We start from the raw sequence: 23,660 nt of genomic DNA, 5'->3' as shown, positions 1-23,660 counted from the left end.
TCCTGTGCAAACAGAGCTGTTCTGACATCCACTAAATAAGAAACACTGAGCTGTGTGCAAACTCCATAAAGCAAAGCATATAACAGTGTTAGCTACAATTTCAAGAGGAGTGGAAGATTTATTATTAGGTTTGTTTAAGCAATCATTAAGCAACAAAGTGACCTCTGCTGCTCCCTGGATGGGAATCTGTCTAGAATCAATAATCCTTACTACTTCTAGCCACTTCTAGCTGTCCAGGGGCTTGTTATGGACCCAACATAAATATGTATGGCTCAGTGTACATTATCAGCATGCCTCAGTACCAGAGAAAATTAACTCTGTATTAACATGTGTGCATGGGTGGGAGTTATGGTATTCCAGGAAAGCCCCATCAAGGCCTTTGGAACGAAAACAGGAGAAGAGGTTAATGCACTGGAAGCGAATGGGGTGAATTTTGTTCCACTTGTTTTTTTGCTATCTGAGTCACTGTTCGGTAGACTTAAAGATGAAAGATCTACTTTAACTTTGCTACTTGCCTTGGTGACCAATGTCACTGGAAGATAAAGTGAGGAGGAATCCAAAATGTTATAGATATACAATTGGGCCCATAAATATTTGGACAGAGACAACTTTTTTCTAATTTTGGTTCTGTACATTACCACAATTAATTTTAAATGAAACAACTCAGATGCAAATTAACCAAAATTAGGTTAACTAAGTTGTCTCTGTCCAAATATTTATGTACCTAACTGTAGCAAAACAAAATAGTTAATGAATCTCTTACAATGGGAAGACTTGTTTTGGTGGAAGAATAAAAACTTGACTAGAGGTACATCTGTAAAAATGAACATATGCTAATAAACTTGGGGTATACATATCACAATTCTAGATACATAAAGTAGAAAATTACATTGCTTCATTGGCCTAGGCTGTACTTGTGCTACAAACCAGCAGTTCTTTTCAAATAATTTGATCTGCATGGTTTTGCCCTGTCATGGTTAACAGCAATATACAAAACAGAAGGTAGACTTAGCAGTGCTCTTAATCTTCTGTCTGAGACAACCAAGCACTGACAAGATCTTTCTCACACAACTTTGCACATCCCCTGGACACTACATGTTAGACATGCTCTAAAAGTACACTGCCAGAATATTACATAAGCATTACTGTATGTAATGCAGAGATGTAATAAATATATTTTTATATTATTATGCCTTAATATACACATTTATCATTTAGATAAATAAATTATAAATTTAGATAAATATAATATAAATTATTTATAATATATTTATACTGGATTCCTTCATATCATGCAACCCTATGTCAAGAAAGGATTCAAGAAAACCCATTGTATTGTTCTCCCGTGTTATTAGCCATCAAATGAATGATTTCTGGGAACTGTGATAGATTAATGAAGGTAAACCACAGCAATGTGTTTCATCAGTAATGTAAACAAGAACTCAAGCAAATCCACCTGCAGGCAAAATTGGTTGATTTTCAACAGAAACTTTACAAAGTGACCTCAAATTGAGCTGTCATGGGGAAGTAGTAGGTTTCATTAAGCTAGTCTATAAATAACTAAGAAAAAGGAACAGACTTGTACACACTCCAGACAAGTCAAGCTGGACCTGTAATGAGCTACACCTAAGGGTGACACCCTCACTGCAACAAACAAGCATGGGAAAGTTAACCCGCCTAATAACACTTACAAGAACCTAATGCAGCCGCTTACATCACATCTGTTCATCTAAATTGTGTTAACATACCATTAGGTGTTCTTACTCATTCACATACCTTTGTGTGATATTGAGAAATACATCCCCTGGATCTTGGCTGCCACATAATCTGTATAATAATAAGCCAATGCTAGATATGTTCTATCAGAGCAAATACTTTCTGTAGTTCTAAATCAGAATAATCAAAAACTGTGAAAGTCAACATTGAAAGAAACAGTCAGTTAGTGGAGAATGTTAAAAAAAAGTAGTACACAGTGTTTGTGTAGGTCTCAATTGATAACAACTTTGGGAAAAAGTTGCCTGGCTGTATGCTCATCCATTGGTTTCAATACTTTCAAAGCAACAGATTTGTAACATATAAAAAAGGTGTTCTGACATCAAATACTACATTTTTTGAGTCTACAGATTTCTTCCATACAGGTTTCTATTAATGTTAAAGTAAAGTAAACAAAGCACAAATCCTAATTTCTCCAACCCACAACATTAGATTTTGCCTTTGACTGTATATAAGTAATTAACTAGGTTCAGGGAACCCAATATGACCCAAATACATTAGATGATGAGTAAACTAAAGGCAATTTTCCACACAACTTATGAATGTATAATTGAAGTTTATGAACAGGAGTGTAATCTTTGATGTTGTACTAAGAGAGAAACATTGGAGATCTGTGCCCTGGTGTTATCTGCACAGGTGTCCACATAAAAAAGAAGGGTGATTACCAATGTGTACCAAACTACCATTTTACAAAATTATATAACCTGTCAGCATGTGATCTGGTGTCCTGGAAGGTAAAAACAGTGTGTACTGGCACAAATGTTCTTGATGGTCTCAATGCATTCCACTGCTGTGTATATGACTATTAAATAAAACTTAATAAGCATGCATTTGTCACTTGTGATCTTGCAATCTGCTTCAGTAATAGAACATTCATGGCCTATACTATATAATTGTATTAGGAAGTAGTAAACAAAAACGTTTTGGGATCCACCCTGTGTCAAGTGTCAGAGCTCAAAACACACCGTGTATTGCATATGAATATAAACACGTTTTCAGCTAGTAGGGTGCTGCCTCTTTTTTTATTAATGGAACCATAAACATGTAGTGGTGATGTGGTATCAGCAGTAAGGAGCTTTACAACCTGATTTGGAAAGGTATTCAATTACAATTTGGAATACTATTTACTTGCAAATTGTTTTTGCAAGTAAACATTGGGCTTGCAGTTTTTCTGAGATTGCGTTTACTAGTAGCATAAGGCAGGAGCCATAAAAGCACAGTATATAATATAATTCAGGGAAGTGTTTAATGTAAGCACCCAGAACTTGACCAGGATGCCTAGAAATGGGCAGACATCTGCCTTAAAAGAAAAGTACAATTAGACATGTGCCTACCCTCTGGATGCAGTCATTACAGAGCTGAGACCCTGTGGTATCATTACTGGAAGATGACAGTTTATCACACACAGTACATTAATTCTTCCCTCTGTTTAATGGTTGTCATTTAAAGTTTAATAATAAACTAAATTACTGCTTAAGTGTCCATACCAAAGCTTGCTTTTCTTTGGGACAGGAGTCTGTTAATGCCCATAAGGTTATTTTTCCTTGGTTATTCCTTATTGGACTGCTTAATAACTTTCCAGATTTATTAAATAATTCCTTACTTATTGGTATATCCAGTGTGAGTATATTTTTTTAAAAATGTAGACCCCAGACAAGTATCAAACAGTATTAAACTATATTATTAAAAAAAGCTTCAGTCCAGTGAGTTTTATTTTAGTTCAGGAATTAGATGCTGACCCTGGATGATGGCTGAACAAATATGGCGTCTGAATAGTAAAGTAGATGAAATAATTGTCAGAGGGAGCACTGTGAATTATGTGAGAGGTGTTAAATGGGCAGCATGGTGGCTCAGAGATTAATGCTCTGGACTTTGCAGCGCTGGGTCCCAGGTTTAAATCCCAGCCAGGACGCTATCTGCTTAATTGGCTTCCCCCAAAAATTGACCTTAGACTGTATTAAAGACATAAGACTGAGGTAAGGACATTAGATTGTGAGCCCCTTTGAGGGACAGCTAGTAACATGACTATGGACTTGTGCTGCGCAATATGATGGCACTATATAAATACGGTTTAATAATAATACCTACACTTTGCTAGCATGCACTAAAAACATTTGTCTGAAGCTAGATTCAGTCCTAAAAACAAGGTGAAATGATCAATGAACAGATGTTAGCCCAGTTCTGGAATTGGAAAGAATTTATTATCATGTGTTTCCATTCCATTCATCCACCTTTTTAATTGCTGATATTTTTCCAGATGCTGCTCCCAAGTATCCTGGTGTTACAGTTTCAAAGGTTAAATTTGGATTATATCCAACTATCTGATGCAGCTACATAAACATCGCTGTCTGAACAAGAAGCTTACAAAGTCTGCTGAAATGTTCTGCAACTGCAAGAATTAAAGCTGTCTAGGAACATAATAATTTGTGTGTACATGGGATTAAACTGCCAGTTATATGAATTTCTGACCACTCAGCACAATGCAAACCCCACAATCAACCTTTGTTTTTCACAGACATTTGCGAGCACATTGGTAGTTCAGTCCGACTTATGTGGTAAATTGATGATTATGTACGTGGGAGGACTTGAACACATTGAGAATTGAAGAATGGATTATGTCACTTCAGAACTGTCCTTTGTGCAATCAGCTGAAAGAAGTTTACTACCGTTTAATGAAAGGAGAATGAAGTAGTTGGCATGTGACAATCTTCCTTTTCCACTTCAGTGAATTGTTAATCAAGCATTCTCCCAGGTCATGAACACACAGGATAATTGTCAGGAGGTATACACAAAGCATTTGGTTGTGTGTTAGCTATGTGCAAACATTTTAATGATAGTAATATTGTAGATTGTCTGTATCATATAACCACAAGAGGGTTCAATGAGAACTCTATTTAAGATGAAATTACCAATGTGATCAGGTCTAGTGCACTCCATTAATTGTTACAATAAAAGAAATTGTAGCAGCAACATGGTTGTATGGGTACAACACACAGAAGCAGAAATTTGTCACTTTCTCTTATAGGCCAAAATATTTTCAAACTATCACCATTTTTTCATTTTCTTCTTCTCTTGTCATCACCTAATGGGATAGTTTACACATCCATCTGTTTACATTTAGCTTGTCTGAACTGTATCAGTAAACATGGAGTGAAAAAAGAAAGCATCTGCTCCAAATACCTTCTTAAATCACTGTTTATTTGTCAGGAGCAATAATGATACTGCGATACACTCAGCAGAGAGCAAGTAACTTCTGTAAAGTAAAGTTACAGAGTGCCACATCTGCAGACCAGGGCTAAGAATAAAGAAGGCTGCATTGATCCATCTAAATGTGTATTATGCCTTTCACATTTGTATGTTTGGCCAGGGATTAGCTAAACCTTGCTTTTAGGGATGTTTGCAGCCGTGAAAGAGTTAATAGGAGACTCCAGTGACAAACAATGTGCAATACACCTGTCACACTGCCTAGGTGTGTCTGTAGTAGCTCACAACTCATCCTAGCCTAATGCAGCCTTAATAATTGTGCCTCGTAACAAACACTGGCAACGTGTAGGACAGAGAATGCAGAATGTACCTTGGGAATCACGCTTTCAGTTTCAGTGATGTCCATGTTGTATGTTACAGATGTGTCTTCCAGCACCGTAATAGGCTTCTAAGGCAAAGCCATAAGCTCCTCTTAGATAAGTGGTTCTCTTCAGGTCACAGACAATCAATACTACACAAAAACAGATTCCTTTTTTCAGCATACCAACTGAATGATATTTGTTAGGAGAATAAAAATGCAGACTAATTAATATTTAAGAAAAAAAGTCCTATTTAGAGAGACACATAAGAAGGTAAAGAAGGTAAAAGAATGACGAGTAGGCGCCATTGTCCAAATTTAGCAAAGCAGTAAATGGAGAAGTTCAGAAAGATGATGTCTGGAGTCTTTTGGGCCATATGTTGGTATAGAGGACCCTAGAGTCATAATTGAAGACAATGGGCTGCTCTAAAAAATGACATAAAAAAAGCGTTGATTCACCATTCATCTGTCACTTAATTTGTTTAGCTTTCTGAATACTAGGCAGGAGAGCCAGGAGCCATAGGCATTTAGTGTAGTTCTAGGATACGTTTGTAACAAGCTACTGATGGTTGCTAAAAATGCCCCAAATGCCATTTCCCTCCCGGAGATCTGTAGATGGCCCATGTTCCAGATTGTAAAAACTACTACCACTCAAACATTACCACTTCATACAAGATTTAATAGTGCTAATGTATCAAATAATTGAATTGTCCATTTTATTTATGTCACTGTGCTAGCAAGAAGTCTACCACTTGCATGGTCCCCAAATCATATGCACTCATATGTGAGAGGTCACACAGTCATGAGCATAGGAAAATGTCAATTGCAATAATTTATTATCAGAATATATTTTACCAATAACAAAGATCCCTGCCTCTTTGCAGAATTTTAGCTCTATTTCAAGTACAAAGTCCCAGTGTCACAGTGCATACCTCTAACAGTAAACACACAAAACTGCACCTTTGTTTAATAAGGCTCCAAGGCAGGCAGCTACACGATGATTGGTTCTGTACCCAGCAAGCTGGTCAGAAGGCATCCTTATGGTCTGTTTGCACATTTGGAGTCATTCCCCTTCACATACCTTTAAGCATTTGGTGCAGTTAGTGGATATGTTTGTCTGGGATGCTAAAGAAGACTCAACAAATTGTTAAAGGTCACACGGAAATATGATGAGGTTTCCCAATCTGAGGAATGCCAAGGTCTGTGAACCGATAAATATATAACACGGAGGACAAGTACAACAAGTACGGGTACCCAAAACAAAACTTGAGAATTATCCAATACTAAAGATTTCAACACATTCACCAATTTGGTTCATAGACAACTGATGAAACAAACACTCAGCAACTTCAAAAGACATTGTATATTTTTGTCTAGTTCACAATCACATGACACATAGAATCCCACATCAAATATTATGGCCTGTACTTTAATTCATAACATTCAAGAAGACATGCAGCTGGCACACAAATAGGTCTTTAAATATCTGGACTGTTAACAAAAAAATTAGCAAGTTTAATTGTGTACAAGTAGATTATTCCTGAACTGGAGCTTCTGTGGTGGTCAATGAATATGACAAAGTACAACAAGAACATGTATTTAATGTATTGTGCCCCTGGACATGAGGGAAATATATCCCTATTTAATGTACAATGCTGCAGAATAACTTATAAAGGTCCTACAAGATTCCAAACTTGTAGGCATTAGGTTCTATGCTATTTGAAGTATTCTATGTCCTAGCATACACCATGCTGTAATGTCATCATCTCCAAATATCTGCCAAACACTTGATCCATCATTCTGTACTGAGAACAAGGCTGGCTGTCCTTGGTATGAGCGATCTATAGACCCAACAATGCAACAAGTGAAGGCAAATCTCCTTATAGACATATTTGTCCCAAGTCATTGCCAACCATGGCAGCCAGGCAACCAGCATGAGACCAGCTCAGCCAGGCCAACATACCTGTGTGGTGTCAGACTGAATACACAAATCATGTACTATCCTAAAATAAAATACACTGACAGTCTTATATATATATATATATATATATATATATATATAATGATGGAATAATGATAAGGATCATGCAGCCAACACATGCAGGTGTGCCCCGATCACTGGTATGATGTGCTGGCTGTCACACATCCATCTCTTATATAACACTGAAAGTTCAGTAAAGACGAAACATAGAAGAAAACAATAATAAGAATAATATTAATACAATCCCACTCCTACAGATGAGGCCATTGCAGACATGCAGTGCCGGCAGGGAAGGCGATGCTTGCTGTGCAGTCATGCATGGCACGGAGCACTCATCCCGGCAGCACTGTAGTGCCCAGCTCGGCTCTCCCCCCTCTCCCGGCTCCATTGTCCTCGCTGCCCACTGAATTCCTGGAATGAAGCAGCAGTGGTCGGGGTGTAACAATGGGAGAGCCCCCCTATACACACACACACATAGGTTCCCATAGAAAACTTGTCCTCCCCGGGGCACAATGCACCTGCAGAAGCCGCACACCCCAGTCGGACGATATACAAGTGACACATTGCAGGGAACTCACCATATTTCAGCCCGGGCCAAGTCCTGGGAAAGCTGTGAGCCCGCACTGACACTTCCCTTCCCTCTCTCAGATTTGAACTCTTCTCTCGGCTCAGCCAGAACGGCACTGAGAGCCGGGACACCAACACCGACTGCCTGACACAGGTAAAACCCGCACTGGAGTCCTTACACTGGCCTGGCGACTTAACACTCACTAATCCCAAACTGGAGTCTCAGCTAAAACCTGGACTGGATCACACCTACCCCGCCAGTACTACAAATCTGCTGCTGATTCAAGCACATGGCTCTGCTCCCAGAAGACTGTGTGCTGACAGATAATGCTGCAAAAGCCTCTATAATACACTTTAGTATGACAGCTGGCAAAACCATTTCTACTGGTATTATTTTATGTGCTGTATTTTCTTTTATGAGGGTTTGCAATGTCAAAGTCTTGAAGCAACTCTGGGTTATATCAAATGAAAAGTGATGTTTTGTTTTTTTAAAGATTTAAAAAAAAATGATTTTATATATATACATTGGTGGACATAGGAAGGTGCAAAGAGTGTTGCCTAATGAGCCCCAGACTCTTCTGGGCCAGCAGGGGCCCCAATTCAGATCAGTGGGGACACTCAAGACTGTTCTCAACAGCAGCAGTGGCCAACCCTTTGGACCTCACGGGCCACTAAATTAAAAATTTTAAATCCTACGGACCATTATTAAGATTTTTTTGAAAATAATAAATACATTTATAAAATAATGATCTTCTAATGGTTCCTAACAAGGACTGTGGGGGCTCTGATTTATTGATCTTGAGTTGTATTATGTTTGGTATTACTAAAGAAATGCCAAATATATTTAATTGCTTTTTCTCACTCATCATTGGTTTTTTTCATTCGATTCTAAGACCAAACAAGAAATGATAGTTATCAAAGTCAAACTATTTAATGCCATTAAATATAACAATTAAAGAAAATACAAAGTTAAGTTCTTACTTACCTAAAGGAACATGAGAAATAAATAAAATAAAACAATTGGATAAGAATCGGTATTAGTGGAGCAGGGCGACTGTTGTAATGGTGGAAACAATACTGAAGCATACAGCTCGTCAATGGTTGCCTTATAGAATTTAAGACTACACTGACACCTTTCTTGTTTTTCCATCTCTGGTACAGTTCGTGAATTATAAGGCGAAAATTGTCATATGGAATATAGAAATTTATTAGAATATTATTATTGTTGTTTTATTATTATTTATAATATTTGAAATAATGTCCAAATGTTTCTGTGGACCACCATCATTTTCCTGTGGACCACCAGTGGTTGATGGACCACTGGTTGGCAACCCCTGCTCTACAGAATCCCACTGTTGGCTATGTCCACCACTATATATATATATATATATATATATATATATATATATATACTGCATTGTAGAAGCTTTCTGCCTATGCACTAGTGCAGTGGTCACCAACCTTTTCAGACTCAGACCCACGGACCACTAAATTTACTGGCTCCGGACCACACATGCATTGGTAGCCGGGTGTCGCTCAAAGGGGAAGAAATTTTCCCCATAGTGACATCATGATGCCAGAACCCTCCAGAGACACAACCTGCCCAACGCCTTGAGCCTGCGATCCCTACGGGGACATGGTCCGCGGTTCTGGCCGGCGTTCCCTCCCAGCAGGATCCTTGCACTGGCCAGACCACCAAAATTTTCTTGTGGGCCACCGGTTGGGAACCGCTGCACTAGTGCATAGTTTATTTCAAGGAAGGAGCCACATTACCTGAGCCTTTGTAGTCTATAGGTTATATATTCCTGTTCCCAGCATTCTGTGCCTAACACACTTCTAAATCCTTTTTTTTTGTTGGGCCTTTTTTTTTTAAATGTACTTTAATACCAATGGTGAGACTTCTTTTACTCACATTTTCTTTCAGTGTACCCCCAGGATTTTATAAAACAAAGTCTGCTGAAGAAAATAAAACTGCAAAATCTCCAGTCAAGAATAGCTGATATTTCTCCAGTCAAAATCTTGACTAAAATCTCCAGTCAAGAATAGCTGAATATTCTTCTTGTGTCAGACACGCAAGAAGAATATTCAGCTGCTGAATATTCAATATTCAGAAAAGAGTATTTGTTAAATTTTTTAGCATTGTGCATTTATTGCCCTGAAACCCATCTGACTGATATGCCTAAGTTTGTATGCCTGGTTTGTATGCCTAGGGCTAGTTTTACTAGCCAGTTTTACTGTTGTTCAGGACTTCATTAGGAATATTTTCCCCTGGACATTCTGGTTCTCTCCCACATACCTAAAACACTGATACCACACACATCAGATGTACACACATCAGATGGAAAACAAACGAGTAAGAATTGTTTTGAACGATCGTATAGTGTACGATTCTGTACATGCTGTAATGATACGATTATTCAAAGATAATTGACCGATAATGTACAGGCAATAGATGCGATCATTTGAAAGATGAGGGCTTTGAGTGAGACAGAAAGAACGTGCCCATGAATGATCAGATATTTTCTCAACAAACATTCTTCTTGAGTACTGTTCAAGTACTTCTCCCTGCAATATGCCTTTCCATGTGTCCTCACCTAAAAAGAAAGCTGCCCTTGCTAAGAGAAAACAACACAGAGAGAAAGAGAGTAGGAGAGCTACACCAATGAGCCATGCTGAGATGGAAGCCATGGTCAGCATCCTGGACAGGTCAGATTATGATGGCAGGAAAGCAATATATCCCGCCCCAATAGTAGAAATGACAAAATTTTGGAGACAGTAAAAAGCAGGTTGGAGGACAAATTTGGAGTTATGCGTTCCAAATAACAACTGAGGAAAAGGTGGTCCGATCTGAAAAACAGAGAAGAACAGTACTGGATAAGATGCGGCATTGCAAAGCCAAAAAATTATTTAATTTTTTTTATTTACAAATGTTTACTTTCCAGATACTGAAGCTGCACCAGCTGAAGTGGAGATCATTGTAGAAGATTACCATCAAACTTTAGAGCCAGAAACATCAGGACAGCTGGAGTATGGCATCACTATGATCCGATTGGAGGAGAAAACACAAGGTAAGCAGTAAAACATTGCATACAGAAATACCCCAGTCTATGTGTCACCTGGAAACTTACCTGGGAAAAATCTGGAAACTCTGTATGCTTTTTATTTTTCCAAACAGGTTGCATCCCACAAACAATGGAAAACCTCTTTTGGAGAATTGACAGTCTGCGCAGTACATTACACAAAGTTACACAGTCGCTGAGGGCTGCTGATCGCCAGCTGATGGCCTTCAAAACAATTGAGGTCCAGCAAGGATGGTTTCATTGATGTCATGATCATGAACATTTTAAATCATTATATATATTCATTAAATGTATTTCTTTTCATTACCTTTTTTTGTGTAAATAAACATTTTTCTAAATATTTTCTTCTTGTGGCTTATAAATTGTAAAATAAAGGAAAATAATAATGGAACAACGAGGACCAGATATGGCAGACCATGCATGAGAACAGAACTGCACTGAAATGTAATTCAGAAGGACAGTACAGCTATACAGAATACAGCAGTGGAAAGTTAAGCAGAAGAAGGACAGATAAAAGCACTGGAAGGAAAAAATGTAAAATGTAACAAAGTATAAAAAATGATATCAATTCATCTCATATACAGACATATTATATAAATATGATAAGATGGTAAGATTAATAACCCTAGACCTAGCACAAGCTCTAACCATATTCAACTTATGTTACCCCTACTAAAATATAAACACTATGTTCCAAAAATATTTCTTTGTATGGGGTGCAAAGGAACATCTTAATCAAATGACATAATAAACTGCTTACATCAGGAAGTTTCCTAGTGTTTACTGATTCTATTGTTTTTTAACTGATTGAATAAGTTTAGCTGGCACCACCCAACATAATTGGGTTATAAACGGATTTCCAGTGATTCCAATTATTTGCAAATTAACTTTCATAGTTCCTTATATATTACAGTAGGTCTTCCAACTACCTTGTGAACATCATTACCCAATACATGTAGGGAGCATGGTGAAGAACCGATGTAGCATCATGCTGCTTAAATGGAAGGAAGGATGTTGCCAGAGTTTCCAGAATGGACTTTTATGCATGCAGGAACCTGTGCAGGTATAGACACTTCCTTTTTAGTATAATCAAAAAAGAGACTGCCTTGCACATTTTCTGGCAGTGCCCCTTTGCACAAGACCTGTTGAGGGCCCTCGGACATAAACTGAGCCAACATGTATCCCAATTAGTATATACACATTGCAGAGTGTTGTATAGACTGTTTCTTGGTGCATTCATGGAAGAAGAGATCACTGGTGCCTAGTGGGTGATGACCTGCTTCAAGGATGCTATCTGGTGTGCCAGTAAGCGATTCATTCACCAAAAAGAGAGTATGTTCATTGAAGACTGCCAAAGACTGTCAGTCTGCTCAAACACTATTCTCATTGATTTCCCGGGGGAGGAGAACTTCTATCTGGATATCCCCTTCCCCCCTCTCCCCCTTTGCTTCCATTGTATCAGTTGGAAGGTCAATAAAGTTTCAGGCCTGCTAGAACTTTTCCCTTCCTCCCACCCTCCCACCATTTTCCCTATTACACCTGTAAGCCTATTGAAAAAAATGCTTTTAGGTTTGAAGTTGTAAAGTTGAACTGTTGGAATTATCCTAATATTTTCTAGTCTTGTTTTGCAGGTGATCACTTATGACCCCCTTGATGTGTCAAGGTAAAGCAGGGTCCTGTAGGACATGGGGATCAAGCCCTTGTCTCACACTTCATGTTAGACATCACCTCACCAAAAGAGAATGACATTTATTTTATGCAAGGGGGTATTGTATTGTAGGGTTTTATGCACTGCATTGCAGTGCTTGGGTTAATTGTACCCTGATTATATAGCTAAAGTATCGGTAGCAATATATTTTACATAGATAATAAAGTATTTTTTTTGGTACAAAGTTTTTTATTAGGTACAAAATAAAAGAAAGTACATACATTTACTGCAGTGCAAACGGAAATAAAAGAAAGGCACATGGGCAGAATAGTACAACAGTTGAATTGTGAGATATTACAGGTAAAAAAGAAAAAAATGCAAAACATATAAATACCCAACAGTGATTTGTACAAATAATATAAAAAAGAATAAATGTCAAGGGGAAGCAAATGTACTAAAAGAACAATAATACACAAAAGAACCTCATTCATAGAATAAAACAAACAATCCAGATAGTTTGAAAATAACACAAAACACAATCATAGAAAAAAAGAAAGGGGTGGGGAGGAGAAAAGAACAGTAAACATTTCTATGGGGCTACCTATTTCAAATAGAAGAATGTAAATAAACTGCAAGAGTGAAAATATGCAGCAGTAGATCGAATAAAAGATGACATGTCCATCTCTAATCAATATTCATCCCAGATATCTGGCTAACCCTCTCCATAGTTATGAGATCATTACATAAACTAAATAAAGTCAGACAATGGGATTGTCACCCATTGTCTATGAACATTGGATGAAACTACTTTCAGATTTTTCAATGAAACAAGATAAAGGTGATGGACTTTTAAATATCTAACAAAAATAAAAAAAATCAAAACTAAATTCACGTCTTTTATATGGTAGGCTAGTCACAGATAAACAGATGTCTTTTTCACTTGGCCCAATAAGATGCTTGGTAGATGGTAGATGGGACTTAGCTAAACATCTTGAAACCATGGTGTGGAAAAATTAGCAAACCTAAATGAAATATGATTGTGGACAAAGAAGGCTAAGATATAAATGATCCTGGATGAGGGCAAAAAATAGCTGTCTAGGATAATGAGAAACAGATATAATATCAGTTTGGATAAAACAAGTCTGTGAGGTCTGTTTGTGTGACTGACAAGTCATTGTGACTTACAGTGACCTAATTTTATTTTATTACAACATCTGCTACCTTGGATAGCATGCAAACTGGACGAGCGGGATAAATAAAATGGAATGTAGCATAAATCTTGCAGGAAGGAAGCATTATTGCACATTGTGACAAAAAGTAATCTCTGGTGTGACCTTTGAACCTGGAGGAAGTGTGTTAGTATGATGCTAATAAAGAAATCTGTACTTAGGAAGTATGGAGGTTGTTGTTATTTGACATTTTCATCTAAAATACTAGTTTTATATATATAGGCTTTAGTAATCCAAATAAACCAAAACCCCAAAGTTTTTTTTTCTTCATTCAAAAATGCCACACAAGTGGTTTTGTAATTTATTGTTATTAAACATTACTGTTTTATTTCATTATGAAGACACTGTAAATTTTTTAAAAAACTGTGAAAAATTTGAAAAGACCCCACAAAAATGTAATTTTCTTGCTTCTGTGAACATCTCACTGATCTTCACAGAACCATGACCCAAGATGAAAATTACATTTTAGGCAACTTCTGCAATACAAGTTTCATTCTTGGTGAGATCAATTAATGGTCCTGCCAAACAGGCAACTTTTTAACAGCAATTTTTTGTTGTCCTGAATTGCTGATGCCAGTGATTTTTAGCTAGAGATTTATTCCTAGAATTGCTGGCTAAATTATAATAAAATAGTGATTTGTAGATAAGCCTATTGATTTGTAGCTAAACTGGTAATCCATTGCTAAAAAATTAGCAACTAAAAAAAAAAAAGTAAATAGGATTGCCATTAATTGCCTGTGTTACATGGTCCTAGGAGTTAACTACTTCTAAAGGGAAGCAAATAGCACAACTTTACTAATAAGAACTCAGAAAGTGTACCAGATGAATACAAATAACTAGACCCTCCAAACTAGTACCAGACCCTCCAATCTAAAGAGTAGAGTTACACTTTACAGAATACAGAATTGTGACATTATTCTGACTTTCCATATCCAGGTCAGAGAAGTAATGTACTAAAACCAAAGACTGGCAGGAAACTTGCCTTTTAAACTTCAGAGAACAAAGCTTGTTAATTTTTTTGCTAAATCACAATAAAACTGTGAAATTAGCAATAATTGCAATTAAAAAGGGAAAACAAGTGCCAAAAATCACCAGTAACAGTTGCCAGCACCCCTAAAGTTTGATTGAAAGAGGAACTTTTAGGTTCCCTCTTTTCAAAGTACATGGCGGTTACAGTGCAAGTAGGTTACCCAATACAATTAAATACTGATTAATATCTTCATGAAAAGTCCAATGATGTCATAATGACATAATATTCTAGCCAATCTGAGATGTAAACAACAAAAAAGAACAATATTGTCAAGACTCACTATTAGTAGGTAGCTGTGACTTTTCCAATTTGTAGGTAAAATTCTGAAACTCTTTTGTTAGTAGATTATCATATATTTTTTATATGAGGGTATTCAAGTCATCCCCTAGCAGCAGGTAACTTTGACACTCATCATATCTGTAAGTAATCATGTCACCTCCCCTTATCAGCAGGTAGGTGTGACAACCCCCATTTGCTAGGCAATTATATTACCCCCTATACGTAGTTAATAATGACATCCTATATTAGGTAATAATGTCACTCCTGCTTGTAGGTAAACAAGCAGGTAATCATATTGTCACTTATACCAACAAACCTAAAAGATATCAGAAACAGGTGCACACTATACAGACAATTGAAATGAACACAAACTTTATTAAAGTAAACCTGCAATGGAACGTGTAAAAGTACAACAAAAAGTATACAGTAATAAAAGTCACTGCGTTACAAAGCAAGCAGAGAAGTCCATCTATAACACTGAGTTGCACAATAAATGAGTACACTTCTATATTACAACACAATTTGGTAATCTTTTTTAAGTCCGTTTAACCCAGGCAATTTTATTTTGAGCAAATGTGAGAAGGCAATAAAACTGGAGACTTTTTGTACAGTTTTGAGAGCTAGTCTGAAAAATTGCACAAAAGTCCTGGCTCCTTTCCTTGCTTTAGTGGCATTTTCATAGAAGCAAGTGACTCTCTTTGAAGTCAATGGATCTCTCCAATGTTAATATAACAAGTGGATGACTAATTCCATTCATATACATAGCAGATGAGGGGCCTTCATGCTTAGGAAAGTACAGCGTAGGAAAGATGCCTGAGGGTGCCCACATGTGCAGTGTCTAAGCTAATGTATGTTTACTAAGAAAGACAGTTTACTAACTAAAATCAATGGTAACACTATTGTTACAATGTATTTATTAATAAAACTAACATCCACTGTTTACAGGTTTCATTCAGTGATTAAATAATAACCTAAAAGGAATTGTACAAAAAGTCTCTCACATGTCAATAACTTTTGTGGATTTGACCCTAAAGGGCAGAAAAATGTATGAGCACAGTTATACAAAAAGATTGCTTATCTGCAGCCGCAGATAAACAAACACAATAGAAAAATGTATGCTTCACCTATTTATCAGGCCTATATAATCCTGTATGTAGCAGTTCAGCACTATTAATGGCAGTCACATCATTTGTAAAACAATGTTTAAAAATGTATCCTATTCACAAAAGTGATCAATATGATCATACAAATGATGACTAAAGTATATAGATGTGTTCATTGGCTTGTTCCCAAAATCGGCATAGACTATGCTAATAATTTTAGAGTATGAGTATGGTGGGGGCCTTAGATCTGTGGGAACGTGGGGCTTGCTGGTGGTATGATAATGGACTCTGTAAAGTGCTGTGTAATTTGTTGGCACTCTATATAAGTACATGGTGATAAAAATAATAATAATAATCGTTATAATAATAAAATAAAACTATACATGTAGGAACTAGGACAATGCAGCACAGAACATGCTGGTATACAACAACCTTGTGTGTGTGTACTGTGCCTATGTAGACAAATGAGGCAAAAGAGGCCGTTTATGTGAATGGTAGGGAGTGGGTTAGGTTACTATGGAAATGCAAATAAACTCAGACAGGATAGCTCAACCAAGCACAATAAATCTCACATAACTATAATTCTCTGGAGTGGTAACATAGGGGCAGAGTCTTATGCTATGTGATCAAGGGCTTTACTTGGTCTTAAAAGTTTATGGCATCCATTTATTTGTTTACATTCTAAAAGCCAGGTAACGAGCAGTTGGCCGACTGTATGAAGTGTGACTAGTGTTTTGGTTAAAGGGTGACATAAAAAAGTTATCTGTGCTGGTTGAAAAAGTTCATTATAGAGTATACACATCATATCAGTCACTGACTACATATAAACATTATGAAAGGAAGTTGCACAGCACACAAGCAACTGCAGATACACAAACACAATGTAAATTGTATGCTTCATCTACTAATATCATCAGCTATAATTACTTATCATTGAATTAAAAAACTTTCGAAGCCTCTTTATTTTCACCCAGCAGTATTCCCATCAGCAACCTACTTCCTATCCTGGGGTGACAGAGTTAATTTACCATAATATTTGTAAACCCTCTTATTGTGTGCAACTTCCCCTACCCCCTAGATTGTAAGCTCTTCAGGGCAGAGTCCTCTCCTCCTCTTTTGTCACTGTCTGTATGTGTCATTTGTAACCCTTATTTAATGTACAGCGCTGCATAATATGTTGGCGCTATATAATTACTGTTTTTTTTTTTTTTTTAATAATGTTAGTAATAATAGAAACTGCAATATCACCCTCAGCTACTTTTGTCATTTGGATTACAAACACCTCCACTTCTCGTTATTTTCATTGCACAGGAAAATAGTGTTTCATAGTTCACAGAGGACATCTAATAAGATTGTTTGAGATCTGAGTTCAGTTGGAAAGATCAACGCTTATTTTTCAGTAGTAGTACAATAGTAGTAGTTTGCCTAGTGTGAGCAAAGAAAACTAAAGCAGCAACAAATTACTGGTAGGAAGCATTATGTTTAACTTTTGTTCAAAGGTTTAGATATACATTATATCTATGGAAAGATTGGTAAATGTCCAACATCATCAGAACTTTAAAATAAATTAGTTTTCTGGTATGCAAGGTGAGTGTGAACACTGGCATTGTCTGTAATGTGTTGAATTTTGTTTTGCTTTGTGTAGAAACAAAGTGCATTTGTATGAATAGCCCTTAATTGGCTGAGATTATAAAATCTCACGCTCGAAGTATTATACTATCTTTTGAAAAAAAAAATGTCGGAATTTTTTTGCAGAAAGCATTCTTTGCACAGAGCTTACAGGCAGAAGAATGTTGACATATCATATTTTTGTGACACATGCCAGCGGACACAAGAGCAGGCTGGCTTGATAAAGCCTCTCACCAACTTGTCTGTCAACACTATGAGACAGGCATGTGCTGTATGATTCAGAGCTATAATATTAGGAGGGAGTCTCAATACTATGCTCCTCTACGCTGACATGCCTTCAGATTAGTTATTGCAAGCTAATGGTGTAGGAAAAGAACTTGTAAATACCATGTCCTCCACTGGGCATTGTGGATTTTCCTGCTGACCCCATACTTTATAGTAGTGACGTAAGGCCTGCGGAAGAAACCAATCAGCCCAGAGAAGACATGCTATCCAGGACACCTTGAAGCAAAAATACTTTCTATTGCGTTCTCTGGTTCCAGCACAGGTATGTCCCTAGGCACAGCGCAGCTTTGTCCACATACATGCATGAGAAAGCACATATTTTCGTGTGAAAAGTGGCAGAAGGTCTACCAAGAAGGAGTAGAAAAATCTGGTGAATGTTCCAAAAATATAAAACACATACATAACCATATGAATACATGGATAACAGGTTTGCAGTTTTCTAATTGATATTACTTGTTGTTAAATTGCGTGCTTTAATTATAAGACAGCTAGCCAATATGGTCTGTATAGGATTTGGAGTTGATTTTTTGCACACCATTGCTGCAGTCCTAAATTAAAGTGTTACACAAACCATAAGTGTGTGTTTGTTAAGAAACAACCAGCAAATGTTGGGCAAACATCAGACACTTATAATGTACACGTTACTTCTACGGTCAATGAGATTAAGTTTACTGAACACGAGAGTGTTGACAGCCTTCTCCAGATGTTATGAAATACCACAATACATAGTAATGATTTATTTTGACCCTTTTTTTCACTTACACAACATAAATTGTGAGGTTAACATTTGCAGGTCAATGTAGCTAATAAAAGTTTCCCCAAATTCTTTTACAGTCTTTCTAAAATGTTTACCATGAACCCTAGAAGTCATACATAGGTCCCACAGAACCCCTGGTAAAATGTATATCTACAGCTTGTGGTAATATTATAAAGGCAACAGAGAATATTCCGGTGTTCATCATGTGTCAGTGGGGGGAATGCCCCCTGATATTGGTAGTAAATGGAAATTGTTACTCTTTACTGTAATGGTCAGTGGAAAAGGTGCAAACTTACATTAGTGGTCAGTAGAAGGGATGTAGCACAATATTGGTCACTGGATGGAATAACCTTTTACATTGGTGCTCACTAATACCACTTGCAAACTGATTATAGGCCACAACTATGAAGCAACCTAAGGTAGGAAATGAGTATACTACTGCTCAGGAAACTACCTATCTGTGAAGGAACCCAAAAATTTCACAGAACCCTGGTTAAGAAGGGCTGTTGCAATATATGCAAAATAACACACTGTACCGTTATTGAACAAATATATTAAGGTTGTATGTAAATGTGAACCTACACATTAAAAGCAATGATTTGTTATTATATAGAGAAAAACTATAAAAACATTTATTTTGATAAAAGTGGCCATACACTTTGTAAAGTTTTTAATAGTTTAGACATTAGATTCTATAAAAAAAAACATTTAATCTAAAGAAAATCCAATAAAAAATAGTGCATTCCTGCACAAAGTTTGATCATTATATTGATTCCCATTATTGTAGCAAGCAAGGAGTATTCCTATTGGCTGCTGGTTGTTAGGGCAATTTTTGGGCACAGATTTCACCAAGTAATTTTCCAAGATAAAAGAGAAGTGATAAATGCTTGATCTCTTTGAGTGCTGGTACCATTAGTAGTGCCTCTTGCAGACCATCGGGTTTTCATTAGGTGGCTTATTATATTGTCATGTGAATTATTTCACAGGCACTTCTATAATGTAAAGAAGCTTTTCCATTCCTAAAATATTTATCTAGGTCAACTTATTTGTAGATTTCTTCCATCTATTAAAACAGGCCAATGCATCCCGAAGGTTCCAAGAAGCTTATTCATTTAGTTATTCATTCATTAATGTTGGTCCTTTTGAACCAGCAAATCAACAAGTTCTATTTGTTTTTTACTTTGTCATAAATTTGACACAGATTGCAATTATCTGGAGGTAACTGAAGAGTAAAAAATTTTTTCCAGGTATTGTACATATAAACATATACAATAATTGTTTATTAGAGTGTGTAGATTATAAACTGCTGAACCATGTTATTTAAAAAATTATACAACATGTGAATCACCAATGTAAAATTTAGAACTAGGACAGATCTGACCCAGTTTGAGCAAACCAGGAATGGCACAGGTTTTTTGCATAAAAATTCAAATCCAACCATATATCATGGAATTTTGTACCCAATCGATTGATCCAGTGCAACACTTGTGTCATTGGTGATACTCCTAGGGGATTATGGTAACAGCTATCTCTTGTCCTTCAATTCATTTTAAAGATTGCTTTGTCCTTTTATATTGTGGACTTTGGACATTGACTGCCTAGTGGCAGAGGTGTCTCAATGAAACCTAGAGGCTAAAGTGGGATTCAAAATGAACAATGTGGCACAGTAAAGATTGGCATTGATATAAAGTAGATTTGTTTAAATATGTGTGTGGTTATAATGTAGGCATGGCTAAGCAGTAAGCTTATTCTCAACCTAAAGACCCTTACATTTTTTCCTCATCCAAGTAAGCAGATCATACGGTCTTCATTGTACAATGTTGTTCAATCTTACTACGTCTATAAGAGATAAAATCCTGTTAAATGAAAACCCTCAATACACATATATAACTATATATTCCCTAAAGACAGACCTTTGAGGAAAACAAGTCCAGCAACTTGAGCAACTTCTAAAAAAGTTATAAATCACTTCTAAATAAGTTATAAGTCACTTATCAAGTTATAAATCAATATGATTCCCCATATTGAGACCAACCCCTTACTTCCTCAAGATGGCTGACTTACAGTTTCGTGCAGTAGATGAGATCCTTTCTTAAAAAGGAAACCTAAGTGAGATGTGATGTGACGAGCTTTTTCTTACCTTGCTAGCCAAACAGAGGTGGCTGGATCTGAGCTTGGATAATGATGGGGCTGGCTGTTGGATCTATATGCAAAATTGTATCTGCACAGCTGGTGCCACCATAATGCACCGCATAAATCCACTACTAACATACTAATCATTGAGTCTCGAGCTCACTAATTCAGTGGATAAAACAGCATGGCAGCTGAAAAAGGAGCGGGATATTGGACAATAGATAATATGCAGAAGGGAAAAGACTAATTCAGACAAACTGAGAGTGGAATTAAAGATTGTATAGTTGCAGGGGAATTTAACCCACACTAATTTCAGCTTTGAAGCAAAAATGCAAAATGCCAATTAAAGGGCTCTCTAAGTAAACAAAAACCAGTGACTAGTACTTAGCAAACACTGTGTTTGCATACAAAATATGTAGTACCTTCTGTCTTTTCATGGTTATTAATGAGCCACTCTCATTTTATGGCCACTTAGCTCCATAGTTTCCATCAGACATGACTTTGGTCTCTATTCCCTGATGAAACAGTTTCAATAACTAAACCATCCCCCAAAGCTCGGCAGTGATAGACAAAAGCTGAATAAACCAGATTGATCTGGGCTTCCTGATGTAGCCCATGTCTTGATCTCTCTATTGTTCAAGTGCCAGGGGGATAATTAATGTGGCCCACTTCAATGCTATTTGATTGATGAAGACATTACATCATCATGCAGTCATAATTCTTTTGCATTGCAAATAATCATCCTTATATAGTCTTTTTTACTTTTAGGGCTGACATTATAAAAGTTGAATCAAACTGTTTAAATTAAATGTATTTTTCCAAATAATGTTGTATATGCCATGTTACCATGGAGAAATTCTTTTACCGCTAATGACTATAGTCAATAGCGGCATTCTTTTACACACATATATTGAATGCCTAATGAATAGGTAACACTTATTTTCAGAAATGTTTTTGTCTATTTCTCATTGCTTTTTGTCCCACCAGTTTCTCTAGTTCTCTTCAACGGCAACTGGGATATTAAAAAATGCAAAAAGTGGGAGTTGCTGGATAACAACCTTTCTTCCCTACCGTTCTTTTAGTCCTTTGTCATATAATACGTTACTATTGTTTATTAGCTACATGTGTCACCTGCACTTGGCTTACTGTGTACTCAGTTATCTGAGTTTTACCTTATGTAAAAAAATATAATTGTCATTTGTTTTAGGATAGAAATTGAAGTTTTGTATTATTAAAAATTGTTTATGTCGATAATATTGTTAAATTTATTATTGTTCATTTTTATTACTATTCAATATTATGTAAGAACTGCTGGACATTTTCTGATATGCATACTTCAAAGTTTTACATTTATCAAACAATCAAAGAGCTAGTTTATGCATAAATACATACTAACATTTGTGAATATGCAGGTGCAGCTACATGAAAATTAGAGTGTTGATCCTCAACACTGCTTGTAGCCTTATTTAGAAAGCTTGCTGCCCTTCAAACATGCTATTGATGATACTTTTTTTCTACGTTTTACATCCTGTGTCATATAATTATTTCAATAAACATAAAGCTAAAATATGTTATTGCAGGGGCCATGGGGTTTGTTTTATATGCAGGATTACTTTAAATGTTTACATCCTGCCATACAAGAAAAACAAGAAATTGTTAAATATTCCTTAAATCATAAAGAGCCTTCTAATTTCCCTAATCATCCCCTGCAACCCCTTTTCCTACAGTTTGCTCATTACTTTGGTAAAAAAAATGTTGAGAAGAAGACAAAGAGGCAACAACATCAGACAAAAGTTACAATACTTTGTATATGTTAAGGCTTTTTGCTCCCCTCAATAATCTGGCTAGGTAATAGCCCATGAGTGCCATAACAGAAAATACAATCATTCTTTTATCCTGATGAACGGTGGAGAAATCACATTTGTACAAAGGCCCTTTGGATAGTGAATTTTCTCTTTTATTAACTACAACCTTTATACTCTATACTCTAGCTGCACCGTGACATTGACCTACAAGGGTCCAATGTGGCCAGTATAGGAAAAATGGCTCTGCTAAAAATGGCAACACTTTAAGGAGGATTCTAGAAGTAGGTACCAAGCCAGATTACCCACAAAGTAACCTAAGCCAGAGCTTAGAGATGGATATGCATGGGGCCCAGGCGCAACCCTCTTGCTCCAGGAGTATACCACTCGTCAAATTTGTGTACCTGCCTGTCACCTCACAAGGGGTGATGGACTCATAAGCTGTTACTGTCTGGTGGGGCTGGGTGATGTCAGTTCACATAGTCCAATTCTTCGCACCCTTTGCAATCAGTCATCTGAATTGACAAGGGCCAAAGATGCTACCTTGCCTAGAATTGTTAATTGGCCTAATTAGTCAGTAAAGAAATTTATAGATTTTGTATGTTTAGTATTTTAGTGTATAGATAGACCCAAGGTGTAAAACAATGCAGTTGGTAGCTCCTTGGCAAACTACTGCTGTGATCCTGGTAGTGGGATAACGTGATTTGCACAAGGTCATGGCTACAGGGCAAAGCTTCAAACAGCCACATGGTACTATGACATGCCTCAGTCGCAGCTGTGTACAAATGGTACACAGACTTTC

General features: G+C 36.8%; 1 protein-coding gene across 2 annotated transcripts in view; it reads right to left on the bottom strand.

Annotated features, from left to right (window-relative positions):
- N4BP3 (NEDD4 binding protein 3) overlaps window positions 1-8,029 on the bottom strand; it is a 29,642-nt gene extending 21,613 nt beyond the window's left edge. The window contains exon 1 of one of the 2 annotated variants that reach the window (XM_072401054.1): window positions 7,895-8,029. The gene's annotated coding sequence lies outside the window, so the exon portion shown is untranslated. Of the gene's footprint in view, window positions 1-5,347; window positions 5,450-7,894 lie in introns of those variants that run through there. The other variant, XM_072401055.1, reaches the window with a different exon arrangement.
- Window positions 8,030-23,660: the final 15,631 nt, after the last annotated feature.

This window comes from Pyxicephalus adspersus, chromosome 2 (assembly GCF_032062135.1).
Source record: "Pyxicephalus adspersus chromosome 2, UCB_Pads_2.0, whole genome shotgun sequence".
Lineage (NCBI taxonomy): Eukaryota > Metazoa > Chordata > Amphibia > Anura > Pyxicephalidae > Pyxicephalus > Pyxicephalus adspersus.
The sequence above is the reverse complement of the archived record's forward strand: the minus strand, read 5'-3'. Positions and strand labels throughout refer to the sequence as shown.